Source organism: Montipora foliosa, chromosome 4 (genome assembly GCF_036669935.1).
Source record: "Montipora foliosa isolate CH-2021 chromosome 4, ASM3666993v2, whole genome shotgun sequence".
In the NCBI taxonomy this organism is placed as follows: Eukaryota; Metazoa; Cnidaria; class Anthozoa; order Scleractinia; family Acroporidae; genus Montipora; species Montipora foliosa.
In genome coordinates, this window is record NC_090872.1 from 10,865,690 (window position 1) to 10,889,304 (window position 23,615).

General features: G+C 38.6%; 2 protein-coding genes across 11 annotated transcripts in view; one reads left to right on the forward strand and one right to left on the reverse strand.

Moving 5' to 3' along the window:
• The window catches only part of LOC137999798 (putative ammonium transporter 3), a 37,396-nt gene extending 24,450 nt beyond the window's left edge, over window positions 1-12,946 (reverse strand). The window contains exons 1-3 of one of the 3 annotated variants that reach the window (XM_068845715.1): window positions 12,668-12,946; window positions 8,554-9,102; window positions 8,365-8,422 (exon numbers count right to left, since the gene is read on the reverse strand). The gene's annotated coding sequence lies outside the window, so the exon portion shown is untranslated. Of the gene's footprint in view, window positions 1-1,940; window positions 2,039-8,364; window positions 8,423-8,553; window positions 9,326-12,667 lie in introns of those variants that run through there. The other 2 variants (XM_068845716.1, XM_068845718.1) reach the window with 2 other exon arrangements.
• LOC137999799 (putative ammonium transporter 3) overlaps window positions 1-23,615 on the forward strand; it is a 40,303-nt gene that overhangs the window by 2,930 nt on the left and 13,758 nt on the right. The window contains exons 1-3 of one of the 8 annotated variants that reach the window (XM_068845720.1): window positions 2,576-2,779; window positions 16,918-16,965; window positions 19,428-19,545. The gene's annotated coding sequence lies outside the window, so the exon portion shown is untranslated. Of the gene's footprint in view, window positions 1-2,575; window positions 2,780-6,759; window positions 7,095-16,508; window positions 16,808-16,917; window positions 16,966-19,427; window positions 19,546-19,576; window positions 20,092-23,615 lie in introns of those variants that run through there. The other 7 variants (XM_068845719.1, XM_068845722.1, XM_068845721.1 and 4 more) reach the window with 7 other exon arrangements.

A 23,615-nucleotide genomic window follows, 5' to 3' on the forward strand; every position in this document is an offset into this window, starting at 1 on the left:
GGGAGATTTGAATTGGGTACAACATTGAGTTAGCCGATTAGGTCTATTGACATTTTTTGCTATAACTGTTCGCATTTCCATAAGCAGATTACAGTTGAAGAGAATGTCAACGTTCCATTTGTCCATTTCTCATCGCACATACCAGCTTTCTACGCAAACGGTGTGTCTCTTATTCCTCATTTTCACGGTTTCTTTAATTGATAAATTGCATGATAGAAGATAAGAAACCGAACCAGTTCCCTGGAGAGATTTGGATGGGTCATTACCGAAATAAACAGAATATCACTGTAATGTTTATGATCATTACAATTTCCATGAGCGAGAAATTTGTGGAAAAGTCAATGCGAACTTGCGTATACGCACGGTTTTCGTTTATGCTTGGCGATGATGAAAAAGGTTATTCGTGACTTAAATAAATAGTATTACACACTTAGTTAAAGTTTCGCCTTTACTTATGGTTTACCTTCAAGGAGATAGGTGCCTCCACGCTGTGGTTTTTCCTGACACGTAAAGATTTGATTCGGCATCATGGCTTGACTGAACTCGTGAAGCATTACATGTACTGCCATCATTCCTACTTATTACCCATTATGAATTTTAATTGTCAAAATATACGCTACTGCACTATTGTTACGGTTACTACAATAATCTAGGTCAATCTGAATAAGTGGGTCAGTGACATTTGAAAAAATAACGTTCAATCGGCTTCAATGTGGATAAAATTTCCATGCCGACGGCGCCTTCGACTATGTGCACACACTGCGTGCCTATATTTTGAAATGATAAATCCTGTCTGGATACTTCCATGATAATGACATTTTTATTATCAAAATGTGCATCGTTGAAAAATGCTGAAATTATAATGAACAAGCATATTGACGGGCTTAACATGTGTCAGGTAAAAGTTAAAACGGAAAACAAGAGTACATTTCAATTAACATGATCGGAAAACGGTGAAATTAAGCAAAAATTATATACTAGGAGCCTGCCTATATGTTTTCATTTCTTTATTTCTGTACCAAATACTCAATTTATATGTGATATGAGAAATTTTTAGTAATTTTTTTAATGTGCCTTGAAATGCTTTCAGTTTAGGTGTAGATTTACTTCCGAAAAGCGAAAATGGAACTAAGTGCGAAGGTGGTAGTATCTACTCAAAAATGAGAAAATTGACGAATAGATTCTTAGCCAGATACATATTTTGCCGGAAATCCTTTCTCAGGTTGAATCTGTTTTTCAATCGGTGATCCTCATTTTACTGAGGTTGAATACGCACTCAGATGAATTGAAAATACTTTTTTGGAGCCTAATTTAAGCCTAGTTTAAGCCTAGATATTAATTGACCTATTATACAAAAGCAAGAGCCATAGCCATAGCCCATTATGGCTCTTGACAAAAGGAGATAACAAAAAGAACTGGGTTGGGTTGAGCATGTTCGTCGTTGTCGTGTAGCGGTGAAGACACATGACTAATTGATCTGGATGGTCTCAGTTCGAGTACCGGTAAGTGCGTACGTAGTACAGTTCTTTGTTCCCTTACTTTGTTGTAATGTTGAGACGTCAGAATGGATAAATGTATAAATACAAAAACCGATAAAATCATACGAAAAATTAAGAAGATGTGTTGAAATGTGTAAGGCAGAGCTTGAGGGAAGATGTAGCTGTTTTCAGTCCCTTTTGAGGGGTTGATAGCTGCTTTTAACTAGGAAAGGCAGAGTGCATATCATGTTCAACCTAGGTAAATGAAGATCACCAATTTAATCTACTGTAGATAAAAACGGATTTGACCTACATCATATACATGTTCTCTTTCTCAGTGGTTAATCCAGCTTAGCCTGGACATTCTTCAATTCTTTTGAAAACTCTGACAAAAAATGTCTTCTTTCAAAAAAGCGAACTGAACGACCTCGGAAAGTTGAAACAGAAAAGCTGTGATCTTACCTTCAATCTTCCATTGGAGGCGGTACTGTTCAGTTTCAGCGAGGACACGAATGCTATTGTTTTTTTCTCCATTTTGAATCAAAGTTTGCACTCAAAGCTGTGAAAGTATTGGTGCATTGATTACACTAGGGCTCAACTGCGACACACCAAAGAATGATTTATGATTTTCTACTCCCCACAAATTATTAAACTTGCCATCTAATGGGACCGCATTAGAGTGAATATTACGTACGGATGAATCATTTGCAGGTCGTCTTCTGGACATCTAAGTAAAGTAATGGTCGCACAGTAAACGATCGCAAATTACTTTGTGTTGTCAATTTTCCGTGCGAAATAGCAATTAATATGACATTTTCAGACATCTCGGTGGGTTAATGATGATCAGGGCTTTTCGGCAACTATCGAGTCTTGCGCACACTCAGCGATCCTCGGATAACGTCGGAAGTAGAAAAAGCAGCGAAAAGTTGCCTTATATTCAACGAGAACAATGTGATATCAAAGACTGGGTTTGTTGCTATTCAACAGCCGTTGCTTGGCGCTCAGACAATTGCTTGAAGCTAAATACCAGCTGTATGCCATAGAGCGATTTGGTTCACTAATTAAACATTTTATTATCAGACCGCCGGCTCGCTGCTTTTTCTTCGGTAAATAAAAAGTTTTTGCAGAGACACAAAGCGTCAATACTGAGGCATTTCATGCATAAAACTGTCGGCCACTGACTGACAGGAAATCGAAAGAATCACTGAGGCCGGGAAGATCGAATAAAATCAAAGCGAACGGCGAGGATAGAATCAGGGAAAATCGATCCGAATAAAAGGGCTTCATCTGCATTCTAAACGGTGAGTGTTTTGAATTAAATTTTCCATCTCCGTACAGGGCAAAACATGTAAAAGATTAGTTAAACCTTATAAGCGGCTAGAATTTCGCTGATTCGTGTTTTGCTGCATTACGTTTCTCGCTTTAATGAAGAAAAATTATCCGATCACGTTGGTTTGAGAATCCAGTGATTCTTCTCTGTTGCCGTTTTAAAATAAGGAAATGAAGCGTTCGAGAAGTAGAAGGCCGGGCAAAATATGAGTGCTTCTAAACAGAAATTTCGTCCCATGCTCGTAAAGTACTTGAATCCAGTTTTTTGAACCATGAAACAAACAAAACAAACACTCAAAATGCTCAGATCCACCAACCTCGCAGTTCCCACCTGCATGTTGCTTGGAATTTTGCATCAACAGAGAAGTTCTTCCCGGCGCTTAAAAGACGAAATTAACTCTGTTTGCAAGATTTTAGCTGCCGAAGAGGATCTCTCATAACATTTCACCTTAGGCGAAGATGATAAGCTGGCAAAATAATCCAAGGAACACCTGTGATGACCTCTGTACTCAGAGTCGCTTTATCTTTGGAATGAATTAAAATATTCTAGGAGTTTATGCTGTGAACGATTTTTTCTCTCGTGTTGTAATGAAGAGGTTATTTCATGTTGATATTCGGGAGAGCACGCGAAGGAAATGTCGCCCCTGTGTGGCACGATTTTTGTGACTTCTTGTGCTCTTTGTGCTTCCATCATCATGCAAAGTGGAAACTGTGTGAAATATTCTTTTGAACATAATGCCAACATTTTTTTGAGCATTTCAGTGAGGCAAAAGCTTGGGGATTTTTCCAGAATCTTCAGTGGCAGTTTCCCGAGAAAGAGAGTGAAAAATACAAAAAAATGCCTTTTACAGTGCGACGCGCCTTACCGTGGCCACCTAACAAGGTGTTTTTTTTACAAATTATCTGCCAACAAGGGTTTGCGAATTTGATTGCCGCCTCCTTGCAAAGTTCGTACGGTTGTAAGTTGAACACCGTTGCATGGTTTTGTTGAATTGATATTTACACATAGTTGGCAAATGTGAAAGTTTGTTGGGTGGCCACGGTATGGCGCGTTGCACTATAAGAGAAAGTGTATTTTATCAAGTAATTTTCAAGAAATAGTCAACTACACAACCCACTCGATTTTTTCTATAATATTAAAGGATTGACGGTAGAATAATGGATGATTTAAAGGATTATGTTTTGCTGAATTTAAATATTTTGCATGTACGGTGTTCTCATACCACTATAGGACGTTTTTGTTAGCGTTCAAACAACGTTAATCAGTCCGAATTAACACAAAAAAGCCCTAGTATAGTGAGCAATATCTGTGAACAAGTTTTAGTCAATTTTATGGGCCAAACGAGCATTTTAGTGCATGGGGAAAATGAAACATTAAACCAGTTGGAGTAGTTTGGTTTGTTAACAAGAGGTAAGAGCGAAGCCGTAGCAATTTGTAAATTTCAAAGTTTTTTCTGTGATATCACAGGAGCCGCGTGATTTTGGGATTGCCGAATTGATACATTCAAAAATGTGTTTGATACAAAACTACATTTGTTTGTCGCAGAGCTGCTTAAGACTGGTTCGATTAACTAGTAATTTCAATTCAATGCCCGTCGCGACGACTCTGGCAGTCTGTATCAAGACAATGTGCAGTTATACAGTGACAATCATACTTCAAGCCTAATGCCCTCGGAAAACTTAACAACAGAAATAAGCGGTTCTAAAATTAATTTCTTTTGGATACAAACGTTTTCTTAAAAAAAATGGATGGTCTAATTAAACCTCTTATTGTGTTTATGCATCAGTCAATTCCAGCAGTGCCCATTCCCCCCCCCCCCCCCGGGCTAACCCCCGGGCATTAGAATTTTTTTTAAATGGACAAATTCCCCGGGGTGAGGACACATAAGCTGTGTAAATGCCCCGGGGTGGGGACGAAGAAAGAGGGCAAATGCCCCGCCCCCGGGATCGTCGCCTTCCAATAGGCGCCTGTATTCGCAGGCTACTTTGTCTGTCAAGAATCAAGACATCTTAAATGATCTTTCATCGCATTTTACGCTCGCAAGATCTGTCTTGAAGATCGCATCATTTGAATTCGCAACCCTTCAGTGTTTCATATAACTCCGCTAGGCTAGTTTTGAATGCGAAATTCGAAGTAGTCGTGTTTACGCAGTCTTCACGTCAGTGATTGTTTTGTGACATTTGTTCACCTTGTCGCTTTTATATATTCATATGCTTACAAGTATAAATGAAGAAATACCTAAAATTGAGAAAATATACCTTTAAAAACATCCACAAGTTTTTCGAGTCCGTGACGGACAAGCCAGTCTTTAACGAAGGCCTCGTCTTTTCCGATAAACCTTCCATGTTAATTCGAAAACACGTGTGTCAAATGCCCGGGGGTCGCCCCGGGGTAGGCTAATGCCCAGTCCCCGGGCCGCGATAAATTGCGAATGCCCCACCCCCGGGACTGACAACTTCAGCAAATGCCCCGCGGTTGCCCGGGGGGGGGGGATGGGCACCTCTGGAATTGATTGATGCATTACGTGGGCGGGCAAGCCGAGGTCGGTTGAAAGTCTTTTCTTCTGCCGGACGTGGCTCTCTCTTCAGTAGAGTGGCTGCGCCATAACTGGAGCCTAACATACAAGCATTGAGCTGCTAGAGGAAATTTTTCCTTGATTTTAGGCAAAACGCAATTTCCAACCTTATGTTTCAAACTAATTAAAATTATGTCTGCTGATAAAAGGTTTTAACTCTTGCATTAAGAACTTATTTAATAGAATTCGTTCTTTTTAAGGTTTGAGCTGATTTCTTAGTCACCCGTTAATCATGATTTCTACGGCAAATAAAAAGGGGTTCTTGCTTGAATCACTGTTATTTTTAAGGGCTTAAGCAGAAAAAACAAGCAAACAAACAAAACCCCCCTTGAACTTTCCCAAAGCTAACAGGCAACCCAAACATATCACACTTACTCAAGATGGCAGCGCTGGGAAAGGTTAAAAAACACGATTCAGATATTTTTATATTTCGAGACACGTGTCACAAAATATTCAAAAAGTATAGTTATTTCCCTTTTCTGCTTTTTCCCTCACTTTGTAAAGCCCTTTAAAATCATGATCCAAGCAAGAGTCCCTGTGTATTTGCCGCAGAAATTAGTAGATGACTAAGAAATCAGCTCAAACCTGAAAAAGATATTCTATTTCTACTTGCAAGAGTTAAAACCTTTTATCAGTAGACATAACTTAGGGGGCGTTCGAAATAAGAATACGTGGAGTGATGATTTAAAATGGTACGTCTGGCGTTTTGAAGCAACAAGGATAATAAAGATATGTTTAAAATAGCACTTTTAGCAGGTGTTTGAAACTTTAAGGTGAATCTCCGTACAAACGAATTAATGTATTCCTATTCTGGAATATGGTCAATCGAGCGCACCCACTCTCTTTGTTTTAAAGTAGTTTCGGAATAAGACAATGCTGAACAGAAAGACGAAATTATTCACCTGTTAGTATATACTAAAACAGTGGATAGCGTTGAACGCGGGCGCTGATTGGCCCGTCAAACTCCGAATATCCTGTGCTATTTACCTTCGAGCAACTCGGGAAAAAATGGCGTCCCGATTTGCATGCGTGACAAGTGAAGAAAACATCCAAATTAATTTTTTGTGCTGTATATGATCTCACTGTTTTAGTATATACTAAAACAACTATTCACCTCTGTGTTGATGGCTAGCGTTGGATAGCCACCTCCACTTCGGTGAATAGTTTTTTATTATTTATCGTTGCGTCGGTTGTAAGTTGTCAGAACACAAGACCAAGTCACCGCTCTCATTTCCTTTACCAGAGAAAACCCTGTATCATTTCTCAGTTGAAAAGTAAACTTGCTTTACATAAAAGCTAGATTAAGGTAGTTGTTAAAGATATTTAAGAATAAGAACTGAGTGATGAGAAAAAGTGGGAACTTTTTATTGCTCATCATTTTATGACATTATTGTACAAGTACCGTGAACTCACTGTCAAAGCGGAATGGAAATATTATCAGCTTGCGAGAGAGAGGTTGCTTTGTTGATCTTCCGTCTTCGGGAAACATCCGGTGTACGTAAACTGCGTAATCTTTAATCGGAAATTCTGGTCTTTAATTAACCACAGTAAGGATTTGTTTTTGCGGCCGTATGTTCATAAGTTTAGCTCTTAAAACACTGCTTCTTGGAAAGTCAAGTGACGAGAAGATCGCGAGATCTTTCGCACGAGAAGCGACGCCGAAGCGCCAAAACATCAACTGGGTACGTAAGCATGCAGCTGGCTCACCGAGGTAACTTGATTACTTTTCAAACATTTATCTCAGCGTGCAAAGAGGAGGTTTTAAGCTTTTCAGGAAAAAGTGCTCAGGCGTATTTTGGACCTTTTCTTAAGGAAATTTAGGAATCATTTTGAGCGAATAGTCCCCTGCTCAGTTAAACACAAAATTAGAAGGTTACTTTTCATCTTGTTTAGTGCCTTCTAATGGGTTATGTTGGTAATATTGTAGCTCTCTGAATAAAAAGTTAGGAGCAACTATGTGTGCTTGTTGGAAAGGACGCTCTGCAACGTGGAAGCATTATGCATTAGGAAAGAAAAATTCACCAGAAAATTAGATTTCCCAACTGCTAGGCGTTTCATGTCGACTTCACTAGCTTCATAGTTTATTTATAATATATTTAAGTCTGTGGTTTAGCTGCTGACTTTAGTCCCTGAATTGCTAAAATAAGGGGTGGCGAATGTTAAATGCGAGACTTTGCGAGACGGCGAGACCAGCGTTTTTCTTAGCGAGCCGGAGACATTTTGACTTTTTAGATTGCGAGACCGAGACTTCAAAGTGTTTGAGACCTTCATATAAAAAACGAGACTGCGAGATGCACATAACCGCTCAAAAAACGAGACTGCGAGACCCGTGAAATTCGACTAAAATTTGGCGAGACCCAGAGTTTTTGAACAACCATTCGCCACCCCTAAAATAGAATTAACTACATTTAAAATCCAAGCCAGTCTTCCGGCATTCCAACTCAATGATTACCCCAAAAGCAAAAATTGAAATCAAATATAACCTAAAATGGTCAAATTAAAAGCTCCAAGTGGTGAAAATAAGCTTCGATGGACTACGAATCGGCAATATATAGATGTTTCAGTCTACTAAGAAAGTGAGCCGTTGTATTCTCGCTGAGCAAGGTATTTTTTCTGTGCACTGATTTAATCTGGTAGTTCTTATCTGAAATATCTGCCAACTATTGTCAAATATAGCCTGATAATCGAAAGGAAAACGTTTACAAAGGCTAAAGTTTAGCATCGCTGACGAACGAAACATCATTTTCTGGACGTGTTGTGATCTGAGACTCCTCTAAAAAAGCCGGTTAATTAATGCGCGAGACAACACGACTATCTGTTCCAGGTGATACATTGAAACACTGAACGCGATAAACCCCAAACTAGTGGAATCAGTCATAGTTTCTCCCTGTGCATTTTCTCTCTAACGTTGTTAGCACGCGGCTTTTTAGACAAAAAATGCAGATCAATATTTAATTTCAAATGAAAAAAACAAAACTGACCTTAGTCAGTTCCTTAGTATCGACCAACAAGCCCCTCGACGAAAATGCCAACACCACTCTGCAAATGAAACCAATGATGAAAAGGACAAATTAAGATGCATGTGTGTGCTAATCAGATTCAATTTTTTTCTACATTACTCTCATTGAGTGTCGGCAGACGAAGACACTCAGTTTGTTTGAAACACTTGCCTCTGTTTTTGTGAGCGTTCCAAGGAGAAGCCGGGTTTCTGAAGATTGCTGAAACTTCCTTTTCACCTGTAACGTGCGCTGTTTTTAATCTTCCTGATTGCTGACAAATCTGTCAACACGACGACAGCTTTGATTCTTAAAGCGGACAACCTTTTAGCAAAAGCTTAATTTCAGACAAGGTTAATTGCTGCCTCTTGGTACTTGCCACTGCAAAAAATTGAACGGTGTTAGCTCCTGGCGGGTTAATTGCGGAAATATCATCTCCAATCAACTGAAAGCCAGACTCCAATACTTTTCGAACGAAATAAAGAAAAAAAAGCGGGCAATGCTATAAATAGATTTATTTCGGCCGGATCCGAGCAGATTAACCAAACAGGAACGAAGAAAAACAATGGACAAGCAAAAGGGTAACACAAACTGTAAAGCTGGCAAAGAGAAAGCTATTTTCTGCGTAGTTTCACTTCCCCACCGACGCAGCGCCACACGGTTCCCTTTATCCATAATGTACGATGCATGCTGATTTCTCTGTGTTCCTTTTCGATGTTGGAACTACAAATAAGATGAAAGCAAACGATATGAGAAAAACCCATCCTGAAACCAGCGATACGTCAAAATGTGTTAATGAGGGCTTTGGTCTTCACATCCTCCGAGACAGGTGTTTAAATACCAACCTGCTTCAATCCACGTCAAAATAAAATCTATTTGCTATAACAAAAATAGAGAGGAAAAAAGTGATAGCTATGTCATTTACATGTGTCCATTTTGTAGGCATTGGCCAATATTTCGCCATTGCGTTCCAGGAGAACGCATTCTAATCGTGCCAGTCTTGCGGGATGTCCTTGGAGTATCGATCGAGATGCCACGTGATTTTCAGCGTTCGGACGCTATGTTGTTCGAATTTTGGCAAAAATAACCTCGATCTCATGTGATAGTGTTGGAAGTCAAGTCCTGTTGGACGGGGTTAGATAGATAGATAGATAGATAGATAGATAGATAGATAGATAGTGTAACAGATAGTGTGATAGATAGATAGATAGATAGATAGATAGATAATCTTTTTTTTATCCACGGTCGATTCTACATTATAAAAAATATTAAATAAAAAGCTGCTTTTCGCTATAAAATATCTACATTATAAAATAACAAAAATTCACATTACACGGAAGTTTGTTCCATAGGATGGCGCCACTATAGTTAAAGCTATTTTTTGTGATAATTTGTCCGTGGTAAAGGGATGCAAAGCTTATTCTCAGCCGGAGTCTCTAAGGTTATATGCCGTTTCTCGTATTGTAAACCTAGAACATAAATATTCCGGAGCCAACCCGTGTAAAGACTTATAAACCATCGTGGCTTTTTCAATTTCATGCTGGCGTGCTCGATTTTTCCATCCTACGAGTTCAAACAGGTAACAAGCGTCTTCACCGTAGTCTGAAAATGTCAGAACACGGGCTGCTCTATTTTGTAGTCTTCGAGGTTTGTTCCTCAAGGTTATCCCACAGTTTCCCCAAACAGTATTGCAATAATTGAAGTGAGGGTGAATAAGAGCTTGGTAAATTAGTTGTAAGGTCATTTGGGGGACAAGGTGCCCTACTTGCTTTATGGCACCCTTTGCCAAAAGATACTTTTTTGTGATCTTCTCCATATGGCCAGCCCAATCGAGATTATCATCAATGGTCACTCCAATAGATTTAGCAGTAGCGCCTTTGATAACTCGAAAATCATTATTTACAAGTGTTCGGGCAACTGTTACAGTACTTACTTTAGCCTCTGCCTAGATCCAATTAACATGAACTCGGTTTTCGTCATATTTAGAGTAAGTTTGTTTTCTCTTAGTCAATGGTGCAAAAAAAAGGGAAATTAAAGGAACTTTATTTAAGTGTCTAGGCGTTCTAGCGCTGGAGCACTAATTGGGGAAACTGTAAACTGAAATATTTACAAAGAAAAAAAAAATATCTGTAAAACGTATTCGGATTAATCAAATAAAATAGTACTTATTGGCTAGGGGATGTCCTTATTGTCTATAAAATGTCGTTTATGCACAACATAGGAAGCAGTTTTTGCAGTCCTCTGTGATTACACCCTCTGTGAGGCTCGCCATTTTACATTCAGGCAGTTGGGAAGATCGTTAATATATAATTCGCCCTTGTCACACGGCGGCCATATTGTCCCGGGAGACCAAAAAAGCTCTGTACTGTTTTTCCACGCCAAGCCTCACCCCCATGGTTTCCACTGCGAGGCTTGGCGTGGTAAAGCAAAGCAGAGCTTTTTTGGTCTCCCGGGACAATATGGCCGCCGTGTGACAAGGGCGAATAGAAACAATAATGGACCTAAGATAGTACCCTGAGGGACACCACAACTTTAAGAGCCACTGCTAGAGAGGAGACCATTGATGGAACACATTTGTGTGTGGTCCCCTAAACATGACTGAAACCATTGATGCGCAATACCCTTAATACCGTAGAGGTTTAGTTTCGATAAAAGGATCTAGTGGTCCACCGAGTCGAAAGCCTTTTTTGAATCTAGGAATACAACAGCATAGATTTTGACACGGTCAATATTATATGCCTATGTATTCGTCAGGGCCTCAAGAAGAGCCGTCACAGTCGAATGAATAGCACGAAAGCCCGACCATAGTGATATTTACAGATGATTTCGTGTTGTTTTAAATAGGCATATAATTGATCATAGACAATTCTTTCAAACACCTTGGCCACAACTGAGATCACAGAGATTGGACGATAGTTGTTCGTGCACATTTCCAATCATCGGGAAAAATACCTAGACTAATTCATTAGTTAAAAATATCACAAATAGGGATGCAAATGAGATCTGTACATTCACGGATGAGCCTAGCAGATATCCTATCAAGACCAGTTGCCTTTGACTTCTTTAGTTTATTCAAAAGTGAAAGAACTTTGTTAACACTGGTAGGACGCAGCTGAAAACTTTGGTCTGTGCTGTAGATGTTCCTCTGATAAAGATCCGACCATCTGGAGAATCAATATTACGGCTAAGTTCTGGATCGATTGTAGCAAAATGATTATCAAATTCGTTCGAAAGCTCAGTTGGATTGGTTATTGACACTCCATTTACTTTCAGAGATGAGTTACCACTGTTTTCCCAGATTTATGCGATCGGAAGAAAGTTCATTGATAGTCTGCCAGGTCTTCCTTGAATCGCCTGTATATTGGTTAAAGCTGTTTTGATAATAGGCTTGCTTAACTAACCTAATCTCGAAATTTAAAATATTTCGTTGTCAGTTTTTTTTAATTGCGTCCAATTGTTGGGATCGTCAGATTTGCATGCTTTAAGAATATCTCGATCATGCATTCGTTTCTTTAGCTCAGACGTAATCAAAGTTGAACTACGCGCGCGAACACGCATTGTCCTTAGGGGGCATATCTTTCAACGAGAGAGAGAAATAATCTTTTCCATTGTAACCAAACCACATCCTCTTCCTTCCAGTACCGATTTACTTACCAATATACACGTACTTGCCAACAAATGATGCACTTTTTGTTGATGTTTCCTACTTTCAATTTCAACCTAGTTTAAAATTAAATTTACCTAGGTTGAAATCATTTCAAACCTGAATTTCAAATTTACCTGTAACAACTACATCAATTAAAATTGCAGAGGTGGACGTTATTCTCGTTGGTTCAGTTATAAGCTGCTGCAGGCCATATGTATCTGTGATACTCATTAGTTTGCGAGTATCATTGTCATAGAGCGATTTTCAATCGAGTGTCGTAAAACCAAAACCAAAGTAATTACTTTGGCCAATCAAAGAGGGTGGAGACAATCCAGTAAACCAACCAAAACTCGAAGTAATTACACGAAGCCGATACGAAGCGCGGGAAAATGTGCACGTACAAGCCGCGATTGGTTTTGGTTTCACTTCTGATTGGTTAAAAAAGTGGCGCAAGAACTTTGAACCAATCACTGAGTGAAGTAATGCAAAACCAAAGTAATTCACTAATTACTTTCGATACTCAATTGAAAACCGCTCTATCGAGTAGCAATCATGTCACAGTTTAAATAATCGCAGCTTTAGTGGATAGCACGTTATTTCACCCTAAGCTTGCCTGAAAGTTCTTAAAATACTGTTGATTACCTTTGACATTAAGATGAAGTCCTCCTTGATTTAATCCCTTCTCAGAGATATTTCGATGCTGAATAAGTTTCCATCCATTCTGCCGACAGTAACTCTTACGATTCTTATTTGTTATTGTTACCGCTTTGTTGAACTTGTCCCGTCTGGAAACAAGCTATCGTATGGTGATTGAGGCATTAGATGAGTTTTCAACTGTCTAGCAAGATCTACGATCGAGTCGGCAACTTGCTGCGGTTCCTTCTGCTTGAGGTCGTTATATTAGTCCCGACGTGCAAAACGACTTGATCTGGCGAATTCCAAGTTAGGTTTAAGAAAATCCTTCATGGCTTTTGGGGTGGCACCAGAGAACGACTTCACCACTACCCTATGGCCAACAGCTTTCTCTTGAATATTTTTTTTATCATGGAGTCACCAATCAATAGAGTCGTCTGTACTTTTTCTGACATAGAATTTTCATTGTCACTTGGGTCATTAGCATTGGGTCGTTCAGTTTTCTTTGCTTTCCTTTGCTCGTTGGGCCGAGAACATCTCACGTCATTCTCTTTCAGTACAGTTTGCAATTCATTGTTTTAGAGCCTTATTGCTGTCATCAAGCTTTTGTTTTCATCGATGAGGATTGTAGCTTCCTGCTTCATGCTTGTATGGCAGCCTTTATTTGAGGGTGCCATATTCTTTCTAGAGCGACGAAATGGTTTCATTTGCATAGGATGAACTTGCCTCTGATTTCAGCTTTTCGATTTCATGGTGGCATACCTCTCTCACTTTGGTTTCTATAAATGAGTATATTTCTTGATCTTGGATATGCGACTTTGTCTTGATAAATTTCTCCTTGACTTGTGAGTGTTTGTGGTCATTTTCAAACTTTTGGGAGATATGTTCAGATAATTTATCATGGCGGCGCGCAAACGTTCCACCAAAGTACACTTATTTCCACTCTACTTGAGACCCCGTTTATCTAGTTCAACCTTTAGTTCTTCAGTTTTCAGGGAAAGGATATATTTTACCGTCTAGAAACCGGTGTCATCTTCTCCCACTGCCATCGAAAGTTTGCTAGGTTCCTCAAGTCCATCGACTAGTTCAACTTGCGAGCGATCTGGGTAGGCATTCCAAAATAGCAGTGACCAAGAGGAAATAAAGGGGGAAGAGAGGGTATCCCCATAATACTCTTTTCCATAGGTAATACGTCTCAAGTTATTTTTAGATCTATACTCCCACGCTGTACATATCCCAAGGGGATTAGCCAACAGCCATTCACATGGCGGGAACGGGTTCCGCGTGGATAGCCCACGCTCAGAGAACACATTCCTGCAATATGATTGACTGTTGCCTAATCCGCTTATTAAGATATGTAAAGCGTGGGAGTCGATCTAAAGATAACTTGAGACGTGTTACCTATAGAAAAGGGTATATATGGGGGATGAGCTCTCTTCCCTCTTTGTTTTCTCTTGCAGTGACATATTAATAAAGTGACAGTTTGTCACTGGTAAGATTTACATTTAAGGTCGAATTCAATTCCGTAGAGGGAAGAAGTCCATCGAATGGAGAGAGACTGTTGAAGGCCTATGCTCCTGAGAAGGAGTGAAGGGCGAATTGAATAGACCAATTTTGATATATTAAAATTCAGTCCTAAACAAAAGACATCATCTCTAGGCTCTGGGGAATAAATATAAGGATTTGTATGAGTTTATTCCCCAGAGCCTCGAGATGATGCCTTTTGTTTTGGACTGAATTTTAATATATCAAATTTGGTACAAAACGGGTACAAAACGAATCCCAAACGAATCCCAAAATATACAACCACTGCGGGATGGCTAGCAAATCTTAATTGATTACTATAAATAAAAATTCGCTGTTGTTTGTAGTTGTTGTATAAACTTTTTTGATCAACGATAAATGAAAGAAGAATGTGCCACCTCCACGCTGCATTCACACCTACGATTTTTTGGAAGTGTTATTTTGCATTATGATGAAACCTAAAAGCAAAGCATTTCGTCTGTACTTGTGTTTTCTCAATTATACACGTTAAAACGTCCGAAATGTGATATAACGCTTCTTACGTAAAAGTATATTTCGCGCTGATAGACGGTTCAAGAGAACTTAAACAAGGATCACAATGCGGACGGCTTCGAAAACGCCACAGAACAATAGGCAGCGCTCACTGAACACAAACAATGGCACGCCCTGCACGTGCCTTTTAAATTTTGATATACATTTATTATCCGCTCTCGTCCTGACAACGACGTAGAATGACCAGATTTGAGGTTATGTAGAAGACGTGTTGACATAGTTACGGTGTGCAATCGCTTGGAACTGGTAATTTCAAACTTGCAGGTCATTATGTAGATATTCAAGTCCCAAAATAAACGTTCTCTAGAAGAAGAGGAGAAGAGAGGAATCATGATTTCTTTGCTTACTTGTTTTATGCTACCAGAGGTATAGAAGACTTTTGCGAGTGACTCCCAGCCTACACTTTACTTAGCTTTCATCTTGACCCCTCTGATCATAATAAAGAATGAGAAGGGCGGAACGGTTGTCGGTGTCTTTGACGTAATTTTAAAGGCATGTTTCATTGCAGATGTTTTCAAGCCCGACTGCGTTTTCTTTGGGAAAAGGAATTCAGTAAAGATGGGATTTAAGAAAATGCTTTGAATCGAAAGTTAGAGCATGACCATATAATGCTAAAAAAGTTGCTTTAAGAGTAAAATGAAAATCGAAATCTAGAAACCTGGGGCCGGTTCCTGAAAGGTGTAATAACTCTATTCCAGGGATAAATGTGTTGAAATAAGGGCCATTTATCTCTGGAATAGAGTTATTACACCCTTTAGGAACCGACCCCTGATTTCAAACGTTTTGCATTAAACTTTGCTTTGGAGGAAGTGTCGAGGTTATCTTTTTTGCTGTGACTCGATATCCATTCAGTGTTTTAGGCGCATATAGCTCTAAAGAAACTGATGGAGTAATTTTCTTTGTTATAAGGCAATACTTTAGAAGGCACGGCTCCTAATCTTAGAAAAACATCGCAAGCATAATAAACCGAAAGTTACTTGCAACTACTTGTGAGAAAAAGGGGAGACATTTTCGAAGCAAGCGTTTTGCCAGAGCAGACGATTAGCTCATGCTATTTTCATTAATTGCTTCAGAGTTCGTGGATGGTGCAATTCCAGCTTTAGCCAGATTGATAACTAACGATTATTGCTCCGGGCACAAAAATTGCTTCCCAATTTTAAGCTTATTTATAAGAAAATTATTAAAACTGAGATTGACAGTACATTTTAAAATCTCGATCTCATGCTCGGACTTATTCTTCATGAGCCTTATTAAGATGTTCATTCCTGCAGTAAACAAAATGCACGAGACAATAATATTTCTCCTTAGAACACATATTTGCTTGATTGTCATCACTCCCCAAGACTTAAACTTGCGAGCGTTCAGGTGATGTACCCATTCATTCCGCGTTTGACGAAACCATTCCAATACTTCCAATGAGTCGCTCAAGTCCCTTTCAGTTAAGAATTCCAACCATACATCAAAATTTGAAATTCATCAAGGATACTGAGCCAATTCATCTTTGAACAAACATCGAGCCCATGTTGCCTCAAATGTTCTCGGTACCTCGTCTGTTGTGAATGGCGTTTTGTTACGACAATATAATATATAATAATAACCCCTGCATAATTTTATTATAATCAAAAGGCATTATCTCTTTTCTACTGCACTTAACTGGTGCCACATGCTGATGAGATTATCTGTTTTTGCATTCCTGTTGCGTTTTCAAAAGCAAACGAAATTTGTCATTTTTTATGACATGTTGTCATTGATAGCAAGAGCAACAATCATTTGAGCCAAAACGTCGAGTGTCTTCTTCTAAAATGACGACACAAACTGCTTTGCAACACAATTATTCGTTCAGAATTGGAATCCAAAACAGTTTGAGACGCCTATGATCTAAGGAAAGGAACTGCAGCTCTCAAAAGCCGCACATGCCTTGGAACAGCTGAAAGACAATTTTGTCGACTTCGTGTTCCTTGGGCGGCCCATTAAAGGAAAGGAAATTGTTAACACAACACAAACTATATTTTACTTTTGCACAAGGAAGCAATTTTAGGCTAAGGACAATCAATGACATTTGGCTCAAAACAGGTGACTCCGCTAAAACCAATAGATGAGCAAGGAAATGAAAATATGAAACAAACAGTCACACTAATGGATTTTGAAATAATTTTAAGACAATGTTTGTTTTTCTCCATAAGCTCGACTCTAACTCTTCGGATGCGGCTTGAAGAGATCTCTAAATTCAGGTAAGACTTATTCTTTTCTTTTACGTAGTTTTATAAAACGAGCCCCTTCTATACATGACCTAGCCTCATCGGACAAAGAGATTCGATCTCAGCCTTCATAAAATTTCATTTTCTATTCAATTCTAAAAATGAAAAAAAAAAATTTTTCGGTTTGGAAACAAACGTGCCTTATCATTCAAGTCCATAGTGCCAATGAGAGTCAGAAAATTAATACTAAACGGGAAAGTAAACAACACTAGTACTGACTGAACAAAATCGATGCTTCTTAGTTGCATTAGTAGTAGCCGATTAGTATAGTAGCTAGTGGTAACAGGATCATTCTTTATCATTAATATTAGATACATACCCTCACCCAAACTTTCAGGGTTTGCAGGTAATCAAAGGATCCAAAAATGAGGGAAAAAGTAAGATCTCGCTTAATACAAATATTCTCGAAGGGTTTCAGTTCGAAAAACCGTCGAAGAGGAAAAACTATCTTTATTATTGCAAAGGAGAGCGTTTGATATTAACTTACAGGTGTCCAAAGTCCAAATTGTGAAAACTATGTTTATAAGTTAAATAAATCTACAAAAGGCATTTCGAAGAAAAGACCTTTCGTTTCAACTCATTTTTGTCAAGCATACAGGTTTTTCAGCAAGGAAAAACAAGGATTGGCCATAGAGAGTTCTTTTGACCGTGCCGAGAAGACTCGTTACTAGCCGTATCGCAGTATTGAGTGTTAAAATGGCCGGAAGCCGTTTAAGGTTTCGAGATCTTCAAACGAATGGCATGTATCAGGCGCCCATTTCGAATATTACTGAAAAACAGTCGTAAGTTCCAGCAGCCCTTTACACTGAACGATTGGCTTTTAACAATCATGGGAAATGCCTTCATCGCTTGTAGGATTAAAAAAGTTCACTATGGAAAAAGAAGCTCATCACAAATTACCCTTTTTAAATGTTTTAGTTGATAATAATGATCCCATTTCTTTTCTAACTAGAGCTTACCGTAAGAAAACCTTTACTGGGTTATTAACTAATTATTCAGTTTCACTTCGTACTCTTACAAAGTGAGTCTCATCAGGACTCTTATTGATAGGGCCTATAAGATTAACAACACCTGGTTGGGGCTACACGAGGACATAACTAAGCTTATGGAAATCCTAAAAAAGAATCTTTTCCCTGCCCATTTAATTGAAAGGGTTGTAAACCGTTACATTACTGGGACCCTAAGTAATCATTGTCCCCAGGGTTCCCCTCCCACTTCGCCTATATTTTATTTTAAGCTACCTTACATAGGCCATTTTTCTGTCGTAACTCAGAAAAAGATCCGTCACTTTATCAAGCGCTACTACAATGATTTGGACATCAAACTAGTTTTTTCCTCCTTTAAGATAGGCAACTTGCTTGGTGTGAAAGACCCTATCCCTGGCGGGCTTCGTTCACGTGTGGTTTATAAGTTTGTATGTGCGGGCTGTAATGCATGTTATGTCGGCGAAACAACCCGGCATTTTTCCACACGCGTGCGTGAGCACTTAGTCAGTGATAGGGCCTCTCACATTTTCAAACACCTACAGAATTCGTATAAACATAACAACTTTCTTTAATTTTCCAGACATGTTTCGACGGTACATCCGTCATCTTCAGTGTTACATATTTTGAAATCGCCGTTGAATTTAAAGCGCGCGCGATCTTACAAACTTCGTTACATTGCGTTGTCAATATTGCGTATTAAATCAAAACAGAACAAAACAAAAATTTAAATGAGTGACGCTTAGTTCCTTACAGGGAGAGAGTCAGGTTAATGTGTTTCACCTGCTGGTTGAGATTGGGCTTCTCCCATTTTATGGATTCCTTAAGCTTCACTTGGTACTTAGTGGCTGCAGAGTCCAGGAAGGACTAAGGAACTAAGGAACTAAGCGTCACTCATTTAAATTTTTGTTTTGTTCTGTTTTGATTTAATACGCAATATTGACAACGCAATGTAACGAAGTTTGTAAGATCGCGCGCGCTTTAAATTCAACGGCGATTTCAAAATATGTAACACTGAAGATGACGGATGTACCGTCGAAACATGTCTGGAAAATTAAAGAAAGTTGTTATGTTTATACGACTATCTATATTGTTGCTGCTATCTAGACCTACATTCCGAACAATGTCGCGCCCTGTCTTTAGGGGAATGTTTCCATATTTTAGATCACGCCTCTACGACTTTTCAACTCAAAATAAAAGAGGCTTTTCATATTCAAAGAGAACAACCTTCTCTTAATCAACAACTGCATCACGTAAATCTAAAACTATCCTTTTAATTCTCACATTGTCACGTTTTATGTACATTCCGTTGTTACTGGCATAATTAGCACTTTTTCCGTACTTATAAATTCAACTTAACGCTTTGTACATTAATCAACTGAAGACGACAGAAGTTTCTGTCGAAACATGTCTTGTAATTTCAAAAGTTTTGTGGTTTTCTTTAAATTTCAGATTAAAAATAAAGTTCAATTCGTTAGCTTGAGCCACTCGATTGGTTATGATAATTATGGGCACGCGGAAGAACCCAATTTGACTTCTGGAGAACTATATCACATCAAGAGTGAATTAGGTAAGGGTGTTGTTATGGGATGGGTGGGCTCCTCAGCACAGTCACAAATGAGTCTATTTTTAGAATACTCGTTCCCGCTAAAATTAGTTGAAAAGTCATCTCATGCCGGTTTCATTTCATTCCGGTTGCTGAATCGTTCAGTACGAATGACCCGGACCGGTCTGAAGTCGGACCGCGGAACCATGTAAACACGAAAGGATTTGAGATCTGTCTCAGGACGATCGAGATCATTGTTTTGAGCATGCGCAAGAGTGTTGTTGCATCATTTCAAGAGGGCTGATAACAAGAAACAGTCGAAAGGGGCCAAAGTCCAGTCAGGACCTAACAATGACAGCAAGACTTAGTAACCACTCCATGTGCTTTTAGGAAATAAATTTGTTATGGTCACCCGTTCGTGTTCCGGCGTCGCACGGTAAACAAATAGGTATCGGCGCTGTAGCGGCCAACATGACATAGTCATGTTTTTGTGTGGTTAAGTTTAAATTTGTTCTGTGAAGCAAAGTCACCTCAGCCGACTGGTCATTTCAAGTAAGGCGAACCTAATCGGTGAGAAAAAAAATATGTTAATTTAAGACTTGGTAACACAACTTAATTTTATTATTTATTTTTGAAAGGGTTCCTCAATCATCTAATGGTCTTGCTTAAACACCTGGCAAATTTCAGTGCGCCTGTATTTTTTCAACAAAAATAACCATTTTTGAACAGCATGAACCTACTGAAACGCCGTGAAAATCGTGCATGTTTATTGCATTGAACCGGACAGTATACTGTTACGTAATAAATTATCAGTAAACGCTGATATTTTGACATTTTGTTGACTCCTCTTCCAATTCTCTAATTGTCCTTCGAGGAAGGAAAGTCCGTATCTTTGCTAAACGACTTGAATAGGCAATTACCGACAGCTGCAATCGATAACAGAAATCCGACCTAAAAAAAACTGTCAAAACAATCGACTAGGAAAAATTCGGATGACTATTCAAGAGCAGTAAGCTTTCTAATGCTTCTGTTAGCGGATCGAAAACTTTAATCAGATTCATAATCACTTTTCTTCGAGAAACTAAATTGAGGCTTTAAAATTGACGTTTTCCTCCAATTACGTTCAGTTCAGTTTATTCGATACCCTATTTATACGAATTACAAAAGAAGCTTGTAAATGTCGGTTTAACAATAAATTTCGAGATAATGTGATGCCGGAGGAAGCCCAAGCAGAAACCATTTAAGATATTGGAAGTTGAGGGCTTCCTCTTAATTTAAATCACACAAATTAATTAGTTTTAAATTAAGAAGGTACTTACATTAAAAAAACTAAAGTGAGTGATGCAGAGGATGACTTAGACATGCAGTGAAAAGAAACTAAAATATTTTTTACTGAGAAAGACCTAACTAAAGAGCGTAAATTTGAAGGCATGTAAATTGGAATAATTCGGGACATTTCTGCATTTAGGATCTTGATATTGAATAGAAATTGATTATTATTCCCAAAGTTTGCATTGACGTTTTCCATCAACTTTATTTTGTTCACCGTGACATCTTAACAACGGAAAGAAAACCTAAACCGGAACAGAACTACAAATAATATTCTTTTTAATTATCGCTGAATCTTCTAATATCTACAACATCAAACTTATGTTTCTGGTTTCTGCTTCCCTTTGTCACGGAAGGAAACTCTTGTCCTTCATAGCTTCCATTCTTCGATTTGGATTGATTCCGCTTTAGATTTTCCGCTTATGAAAGTTCAAGTGGAGCAATGATGAGAGCAAATCCAGAAAAAAAGAGTCGGAACAAATCTCCAGTCCGGCTAGAGCCACAAATTTCTAGCAGTTGTCAAAGAGGAAACTGCCAACATTAGATTAAAATGTGAAAACAACGTTGTTTTATTGGACTTAACGATTAATTTAATCCCACATTTGTATTGCCCATAAACTTCGTTTTGTTTACGTCTTACCTACAATCTTAGGCGAAAACTTGACAAATAGTTCATTTTTCCATTTTCATTGATTTATCTGATATCGACAAGATCAAACTCTTGTAATGTTTCCACTTTCCTTCTCTCATGAAAGCGAACGCTTTATATTTCCGCTCATTAAAATCACCTGCCAAAGGAAGGAATGAGTCAGCTGAAAAAGCGTCGCTCAGTTGTGGAGGGAGAATATTTTGTTTTTTCTTACTTATTTTCTTAGTCTTGCTTTGAAGTCCAATCACGAATTCATATTTCTCAGTTTTCTTTTCCGTGTCAAGAAAATGGAAACGTTGCACAGTAGGTCTTTCCTGTCACTCCTCTGCTAAGTTTTGTCTTTGTGGGTAGAATCTTCTGTGAATATTTTTGGTAGGATTCAGGGGGTAGTAGAAATGTGTAGATTTTTTCCGGTGGGCTATGGGTTGGCCGTTTGTTGCAAAATTCAACATTGTATATTTGTATCAGTGCAAAAATTCATATTGATTCAACTTCAACACAGGAGTTGTCTATTTAATTACATTCATTCAAGTTCAACACGGGCTATTTTTGTGCAAGAAGAACATTTATTCAACTTCAACGCCCAAAGTTATGTTTTATGGAACGAATACATTTATTCAAATTCAACAAATTTATTTTCATATAATTTGTTATTCAACAAAGCTCCACCTCCCTACCCCCCTGCTACCACTTCTTCAAAAAGAAGAACCTGACCCGGAAACTTCATGTTGAAAAGCAGCAAGGCGGCCCAGAAACCACGTTTCAGCGAGTGTTTTGAAGATATTATTAACTTGTTGGCGTTATAGGAAGTTAAAACAGGCCTGCACGGACTCCTTCATTGTGGTTTTTGCGGTTTGCCTCGCGTTGGAGCCTAAAAGAAACTAGAAGTTTGCTCCGACAAGCGTGTCTTTGAGGCATTTACCCCCTTTTGTATGATATTATCGGAGTATCAAGTAGATCCAATTCAGCATATAGCCTGATTTATATGATGCTTCATTGTTCTACCAATAAAATTATCTCGTTTGTTTTTTTTTCTTTTGTGTTAGAGCCGATGGTCAAAAGGCAAAGTTGACCTCTATCAGACACCTTGCTATGATTGTATTTGGATAGCCTCGTGCTCGCAGGCGTTGTTTGAATTTCTCAAGGCTCTCTTCAAATGTTTTTCCAAGAGTTTGTTCTAAACAGTCTAATAGGCCACGTTCGATATATCAATCTTGACACATGGCTACGAGGCTTTATGGTTAAATGTGAGTATTGTTTTGTTTAGAAATCTCCCTTAAGACTTGTGAGACAAAAAACAGAACTGAGCCGTGAAATTTGACCATGAAACCTCGTAGCCATGCCTGAATATTGATATTGACCGAATGCATAAATGGTACAACAACAATTGCACCTTTCGCCGTTGGATATCAAAGTGAGCTTTGTTTCTAATGTTTTACTAAATGTAGTGTTATGTACAATACTGAAAGCAAATGGAAATTCTGTATGGGTTGAACAGACATTGAAGGAATCGAACGTCTTGAATGCATCTGTGTTTAGTGAAGTCGCAATTCAGTTTTCTGCTGTTTACATTTATTTTGTACTCAACTCTGCACAGTTTTCAGGTAAAAAATCAGTGGAAATGTGACAGTGAAGAATTATTTGAAAGCAAGCAAGGTTGTTGTATATTTTGTGGTTCATCAATCGCGGAAAAGGTTCTTCAGAAAAAGGGTTTGATCCTGAACTGTGAGAAATTACTTAATAGGCCATTTCCGAATTCACGTCTGCCTCCTCTTCAAGGCGAGTCTAAGTGCGAAGTTTTTCTTATGAAAATTAGTTTTCATTCATATGTAAAGTAGAACTAATTAAAATCACAAAAACTTTGCACTTAGACTCGCTTTGAAGAGGAGGCAGACATGAACTTGGAAATGGCCTATTGCATGTGGTTTGTGACACCGTGACGGATTGTGTTTTTCGTTTGCAGGCACGCAATTAAAATAGGAAGGATTTTTTGCCTCTAATATAATAGCAAATATGTTGTTTATTTCAATAAATGTTATGCTGGAAAAGGCATTTGTTAGATTTTTCGGCCGTTTTGGATTCATCGAGTTGTGAGATATTGGAGCTTAACTAATTT